General features: G+C 35.7%; 1 non-coding gene across 1 annotated transcript; it reads left to right on the forward strand.

Moving 5' to 3' along the window:
• The first annotated feature begins 7380 nt into the window (after nt 1-7380).
• LOC145110480 (small nucleolar RNA R71) lies at nt 7381-7487 on the forward strand. Its single transcript, XR_013709859.1, has one exon. It is a non-coding gene; the product is annotated as a small nucleolar RNA R71 (small nucleolar RNA).
• The last annotated feature ends 1018 nt before the right edge of the window (nt 7488-8505 follow it).

Consider the following 8505-nt stretch of genomic DNA (forward strand, 5'->3'; position numbering starts at 1 on the left):
GCAAACAACGACATATCCTTACAAGAAAACCAAAGGAAAAACAAATATCTATCAACATCCAATCCTCAAAGACAAATCAACAAGAAAACAAATGGATTCAATAAAGATATACCAAACAAAACAAAAAAAATATATTCTATATTTGGTATTTTCAAACAAACTTTCAACCAAATGGTTATTTCAAAACAAAAATCATAAAATCCTGCGATTTGTTTTAACCATTTTTCACAAAAGAAGATATCTCAATCACTCAAGTCAAATACTCTTAAAAAGGTCTCAAATGTAGCAAATTCTCAATGCTAAAACAAAATATCTTTTTACAATAAATCGATATTGATCAACAAACAGGATACTATCAAAGAAGAAGCTGCAACAACAATGGATTTCCCGGGATACTGTAGCCTTCATCACTGAAGAATCTTAGTTGCAAACTGCACTATGAAAATTTCTAAACCCCTCTACATGTATTTCCCGACGGAGAGATTGTGAACTTTAATGGCATGAATGAAGAAACCCGCTGAGTAATGCCGAAACCAGTCTTATGTGATTGATTATCTAATAATGAGACTAAGTGACTTTACAGGAAAAGCATAGCTGAACACCTCCAATATGAGTGTGAGTCGTCAGAGAGAGATATCACTCATTTTTAGTGATCATTAACTTGTTCTGCTGCCAGAACAACCAAACACCCAAGTGAAGTGTGAGCTATACCTATGAGCGTTCATCTGAATCGACCTGTTAGACAACTTGTCGTCATTAATAATGCTATAAATTCTAAGGAAATTTCTTTAGATACATATATGACTACCCTTTGATAACCGAACCCGAGACTTTGATTCGGAAACAAATTTCTGAAAATCTTCTACATAAGATATGTTAAACCAAGTCACAAACTTTCAAAACGATTACAATGGTTTTATATATATCTTCTCATTGACAAAACTTTTATCCCAAATCTTCAAGATTAAAACTGTTAATGTGATTATATCTATCCTTATTTCATCAATGATCACATAGGGGGAAATTGTTGAAAAATGTTTTTATATGTGATCATCACTGAAATAAGACGAATTGGTTTTATATTATCTAACAAATATTATCAGTTATTTCAGGTTGCGTGGATCCGTGCTTAATTATGAAATAGAAAAATATGCAAAAGACGAAATACGCAAAGACGAAAAAATAGACGCAATATTTGGTCGTTTGAAGACAAAACAAATCAAGACTAAAATTGTCAAGAATTTAAAAACCTCAAGGGTCAAAAATGGAAATTCAATTCACAATTGGATATATATATATATATATATATATATATATATATATATATTATATAAATATAAATGTATATATATTATATTGTATATATATATGTATGTATATTGTATATATATATATGAATCATGCATATATATATATATATATATATATATATATATATATATATATATATATATATATATATATATATATTGGAAAGAAATCTTCACAAAAGCAAAAGTACCAAACATCATGTGTGCTTCCAACCTTTACAATCAATCACTTCATTACTTTTCCTTAAATAAACAAGAGTTGCTTGATTCCTTTGCATATATATAGATGCATGTTTACATGAGTTTTTGTGTGTGTTTTGTGTTTCCTTGTAATATATCTCCTATTACTCTCTCATCTCCAGAAGAATAAACACATAGCCAACCCCAAAATACTCTCCAAACACCCTCCAAATACCCTCCTTAAACCTCCTCCAAAAAACCCTTTCAAATCACCACAACCATCATCACCTTGCTGATTTTCGACTTCAGAATTTGCAAGTTAAGAAAAAATTCACCGAGCACAACTCAACAAGAGAATACAGGAGAGATTTGCAACGCAAATTATTTAGGACCTTACCTACATCCAGGAATTTTCCTCGATTTTTTGACCACTGCAAACCGCAGAGAGACGCGAGAGAGAATTGGCTATCCAGAGAGATTTACTACGAAAATCTATATTCGTAACCACCCAAAGCTCTTTCAACATCACCCTCTTTGTTACCTTATACCACCAAAACTATAACCTTATTACACCTTCTACCACCCTCCAAATACCCACTTCAACCTCATCAAATCACCTTAAAAAACCCCATACCCACATACAAAAAAACATTACCCGTGTATTTTGTATCGTTTTGTAAACAATTCATTGTTACATAAAAAGAACTTATTGTTACTTACCGGATTGAACTTTGAACAAATAGAGACACAGTCTATTAAGATCCAGTCCAACCCTAAGCCTGTTAGTCATTTATTTGACTAACAACTTGACAAAACAGTCGTTCCACAAGTCCCGTTCTAACACCACCTACTATATATATATATTTATATATTTTATTAATGCTTTATGTCATTTAAATACTGTCATTTATTTCATTTATAGCTTTCAGTCATTTATAGCTTTCCAGTATTTATTTATTCCGCACTTCTTATCTTTCCGCATCTAATCTCATTAAATATATATATCTGTCACCCAGTAACTGGTAACCGAGCCTTTTATTCGTGGTAATCAGATTGTTATATATTTCTAACATCATCATTTACAAAATTTCGTTACCAAGACCACTACCTAAGGTTTGACATGTCACAACACAAATAGAATCTACATTGGCAATAAAGCGTCCACGTCATGGGAACTGATCATCTCAGAATTGGGAAATCTTCAAAAATCAATCATATATGCGTGATACTCTCATGTAAAAACTTCATAAATCTCAGAATAAGCTCTATGAACTTGCCATATTGTGAAAAATCTCTCATAAACTTGATGTGCACCCCACACTTATCGAAAGTTGTGGCTCTTGATTATAGTCTTCAAAATTCTCTCACGGCTTTTTCTCACTTATGTTAAATATATTTTCTGCAAAACCAAAGATAAACCAAACTCCTAGTGTAAAACAAGCAAACATATATTATTGTTCGGTTACAAATTCAAAACAAAACACACCAAACCAAATAAAAACAAACATAGTCTAAAACAAACAAACCATGCATAAAACAATAAAAAACTAAAAATAAAACAATAGTTGTCAATCATCATTCTCCTCATCACGTACTCCACTCGTGTAAGATTCAACATCATCGACCAGACACAAATCATCCCAATTTGGAATGTACGGGAGTTGTTGTGGCATGTTAACCGGCATCTCGATATGCAAATGCAAAAACAATAAGTCCATATAATTTACAATGTAATTCACACCTCCACGAAGGTTGTCCAATTACATTGCAACCTGATTTTGAAATGGGTCGATCGGAATTCCTCTAATAGATACATCATGTCATAGTGGAGCTTGTCCCATTACTCTCCTATGCACATTTCGATGCTCTCGCGATATAAACTCATCGATTCCTCCAATTGTGTCATCCAAAGGTACCATGTACTTTCCCCCGCTAATGTCATAAACTACCCTATCATCCTGAAATCAACGGGGTTACAGTAAACACCCCTATACTCTCGTAAGAATCATAGTAAGTGGATGTTCCATGAAACCATGAAATCGTGATAAATGTATGACTAAGTTCCCTCCATAAATTGGTGCTCCCGCTTGTCCTCTTTCTTCTTTCTTAGAAAGGAAATGTGCCATATGGTAGGGAATATTGCAAACCACACCGGGAGTTAGAATGCACCAAAGGAAAAATAAGTCCAGCTCGCCGACTCAGTCTCCCCCTTTCTTCTGGTTGATGGATAATGTGATAAGTTAATGAATGAAATGATGTATTGGAGATCGAATGAGGCTTGTTAGGGGTAGTAGATAGCTTATAGACTCTATTTTATATTCTGCCCCAAACATCTTGATCAAACATGCCTTGTGGTTTATAAACTCCATTTTCTATGTTGGCCCAAACACCTTGATCAAACACGTCGTGTGGTAACACCCAAAGTTCACCGTTCAGAAAAGTCGTGAAGTTTTGAGTAATATCATCCAATTGATTATAGAGGTCGGGTCTCCAAGAAAAGTCCAGGAAGCAACATTGGTGATCCACCCCACCAAATTTAAAGGTCAAAGATCTCTCATCATTCATATCGCCTTGAAATGTGAACAAGCACGTGGAAAATAATTCCACTCACAACTCTTTCTATATTGCCACTTGAATTCGGAACAAACGCCTTTATCTAAAACAAGTAAAAGTAAAACCCTTTCCGATGTAGAATTTTGTCAAATATGGCTCGATTTGAGTAGCAAGCTCTTTTTCTACAGTCCAATCCCAATCTAAAATTGGTGGTGCAACAATATCTCTTGCATGCAACAAATTAAATCTAGCTCAATAACGTGCAAGTCTTTAGGGATGGATACTTTGAGACCATTTGCACCATTCATGAAGTGGTAGCTCAATTGGATTCTATTGATTAACTTGGGGAAGAACCTGCTGTCTGGTGGTTTTCGGGGTTCCATTTCCTTCAAAACAAACAAACAAACGACCAGAGCATCCCAAAAATTTTAGAAAGATAAAAATTAAAAACAAATTATGAGTTTGCTTAGTTTCCACGGCATGGGAACAACTCATCCATGCCATGGCCGAAGAACAAATCGAAAATTGGATTTGTTTCCTATATCTTATGTCCATCCAAATCACAAGGGTTTTGCTCCTAGCAACTGTATCGAATGATTAAACACTAATAACAGAGCAAGGAAGACCTATATGAGCTCTACATCAATAACCCTAGATCCAACAATTGTATTCCAAAGATTCATGCAAATTGGCTAAAATATCTTGCAATCATATGACTATATACAATATTAGGTAGACTAAAGTGAAGAACACATACCTTTTATGAAGATTATTCACAAAAATTGAAGAAAAATAGAGGAATTTCGATGAAGAACTCGAGGGAGGATGAGCACGTAGTGGGGGAAGTGAAAAGGGAAAAGGTAAACAAAATGATTTGTTCTTTTAGGGCAATTATTTACCTAATGAATTTTCACGATGTGGCCGTAGTTTAGCCACAATGTGGAATTTGTTCTTTCTATGCTAAAACGAGCTTAAAACAATATCCATGCCGTCATAACAAGTGCCACACCGTGGGTACCAGAATTTTTAAAAAATTTCTAACTTTTAAATACCAGTTCACCAAACCCCCGCTCATGAAGAAAGTTAGAGATTGAGATGAGAAAACAAGTTATCCTAAACAAACATTAAACGAAAAACGAAAAGCAAACTAAAAATAACGAAAAGAAAATGCAAAGAAAATATGGGTTGCCTCCAGAAATCGCTTCTTTTGTAGGAGTCGTGAGCCGAACTCCTTCCCACTCTATGTTGTTACGGGTGGGAGTGAAATCTCCCCGTTCTCCTTTATCTCGAGGGTCTTCCTTTTGTAAGAAACCAACCGTATTTTGTATGCCTTCTTTGAATTTTCCTTCTTTTTTTGGTTGGTAATTTCTCCTTGCTGGCACTTGACTCCAACATTCACTTCGGGTTCTTTAGCTTTCTTTTTTTTCTTTTGGGCGCCTTCATTTCCATATCTTCCTTGCCAATTGTGGTATTGTTGCTAACTTGTTGCTCCTCTTCATCACTAAACTCTTCATCTTTATTTGTCTCCTTTACTTGATCTTGAGGGTATGTAAATGTAGATACTTCGAAAATCATATGAATTGAGGCTCTCGGCTTGTTACATTTCACCTCTTCTTTCGGTTCTTATTCTTGTTGTTAAGATTTGTCCTAATTTAGTAGCTCTTCTTCCATCATATTCATCAACTCTACAAGTTCTTGTTGACCTATTGCATCCTCTTTGTTAATCTCTTCATGTACTTCATCCATAAAGAAAAATCCATCATTGGCTCCCCATTTAATGGATTTTTTATTGACTTCAAAAGTGATCTCTTTGTCTTTAACTTGTAGCGTAATTTTGGAATCATGGATATCTACCAAGGCATGGGCAATTCTTAGTCTTCCTTCATATCCAACACTACAAAATCCATCGGAAATACAAATTTCTCGACATTGAACAGCAAGTCTTCAATAATTCCACGAGGGTATGTGATTGATTGATCCGCCATGTGGATAGTCATTTTAGTGGTCTTTAATTCTGGTAAATTAAGCTTTATGTAGAAAGAGTAATGCATAATATTTATGCTATCTCCCGAATCGGCCAAAGCATTTATTTTTGTTGAATTGTCGAATTCACAATGTAATGTCAAGCGCCCCAGATCTTCCATCTTTATTGGAATGCCTTCTATCATAGCAGATGAACATTGTTCATTGATGACCACTTTTGAAACATTCTCCAATTCCTTCTGGTTTCTAATGAGATCATTGAGGAAATTATGGTATTCGAGCATCTTCCAATTACTTCTACAAATGACATATTAATTGAAAGGCCTTTTACTTGTTTCATGATATTCTTATGCTCTTACTCTAGTGGGTTCTGTTTAGCTATAGATGGATAAGGAGGTGGTGGTTGATATGTCCTAACATGTGGATTTTCAGAAGTTTTTTGCAATAGCCACACCATGGCATTATACTTACCACGACGTATAAACTAGGCATAATATATTTATTGTTTCTATCCTTTTCCTTTGGGATGTTGGTCAGGTTGCTTTTTGTTTGTCTCTAAAAGCACTAGAGGCTCTGAATTCTCTCCATATTTAGTTGTAACAACCAACACTTGAGCTCTCAAGTTTTCACAATATTGTTCAGAGTTGTACCCGATAATCTTTCGTGTATAATTTTGGCTATTTTCCTAACTTGTTTCTCTATGTTCATAATGGATGCTTGCTGATTTCTTAGGGTGCCATCTGTAATTTTGTGCCTCTTCTCACTAGTCTCCATGAATCTGTTCAACACTGACTCAAGATTGGATTTCTTTTTGGGTTGTACTTTCTCTTTTCGGTAGAAACCTCTCTCTTGTTGTCAATATTTATGTTATTTCTCTTTCTTGTACTCTTCATAGGGGTTCCATCCCTTCTTTGGCTTCCTATAATCTTCACTAAACCTCTCACCACTTGAATAGCACACTTGTGCTTTCATGTTTCCATTCTCGTCCACATCGCATTCCTTTGTAAGGTGTGACCTGCTACAACTATCGCATCCAACTTGAATCGCATGAGTTGATTACAATTATCACATCCTTTGTAAGGTGTGGCCCGCTATCCTTGTGATTCTTCTATCCATGGTGTTAGGCTTTGCAATTATGGAAGCAATATTATCTTTTCCTCCGTCTCCATTTGATTTTCCTCTGGTAACATCCTTTTTTGGGTTGTGATACTCTCTTGAATGCTTTGCATATTCATTTATCAATGCCTTGTTCGTCACCGTATCCTTCTTTGTCATAGTCCCTTGAGAATCAAGAAGTTGGTGAGTGCATACCTTGATTCCATTGTAGAAGGTGGAGATCTATTGGTGTACGTTTATGTCATGTTAAGGGCAATTCTAAAGCATTCCCTTGTAGCACTCCCAAGCTTCATACAACGAATCCCCATCGAATTGTTGAAAATTTTGTATATTTTTCTTCAATTTAGCAATCTTCGAGGGTGGACTAAATCATTGAATAAATTCATTCCTTAGATTCTTTCATGTCGTGATAGCGCCCGATGCAAGTGATTTCAACCATGTGACAACCGTCAAATTTCGGTCAAGTCAAAGTCAAACAAAGTCAACAAGTCAAACCGGTCAACTCCAATAACCCTTGTATGTTAGGGTTTACGTTATGTAATCACTGTACAATTCGCTATTTTAATGAGAAAACATCATTTTGAAAATTCATGTGTTTGATTTTCCTTAGCCTTAACAGTGCTAAACAACGAACCAAAGCGATAAAACACTATTGCACAAACATCGGGATTGTGTACGACACTAAAATACGGTTTAACGGGGTTTACGAACCTTGCGTTGTGAAGCCGGACACTCAAATTAATCACAAACGAAACCTCTCTAAATCGTTTTCACTCTATCTCTTTCTATTTGAAATCTCTCCCAAATCTCTCCCAAATCTCTCTCAAAAGTTACTTTAACTTTTTGTAATCATTTGGGTCATCTCGACCCTTAACCGGGTCAAAAACCACTTGAAACGGGATAAAAACGAGTAAAATAGCTTTAAGGACCCGAAACCAAAGCTTCAGGACCGAAGCCTCCCATCCGAGGCCTCTGATCCGAAGCCGAGGCTTCTCACGAGACTAGGACCGAAGCCAGCAGACCGAAGCCTCGCATGCAAGGGTCCGAAGCCTCGCATCTTCGGCCCCCATGCGAGAGGTCTCGCAGACGGCCCCTTTTTACCGGTTTTTCGACTACGACTTCGTTTTAACTCCGTTTTTCATTATTTTAACGTGGGATTTTCACCCAAAACTTTATTTTATAAACTAAGGCCCCAAAATATATAAATCTCCAGGGTTTTTATAAAATATATTAAAAGAATTAGTGGTTGAACTAATTATTGAGGGAATATTTGCTTTTCCTTAATTTATGGCAAAAGCAAACCACCACCACCTCACTCTATGATTAGCCACTCTTTCCCACTACCCCTTGTCCCCTTAGTGGA

This window comes from Lactuca virosa, chromosome 4, assembly GCF_052849685.1.
Source record: "Lactuca virosa cultivar CGN04683 chromosome 4, Lactuca_virosa_CGN04683_v6, whole genome shotgun sequence".
Lineage (NCBI taxonomy): Eukaryota > Viridiplantae > Streptophyta > Magnoliopsida > Asterales > Asteraceae > Lactuca > Lactuca virosa.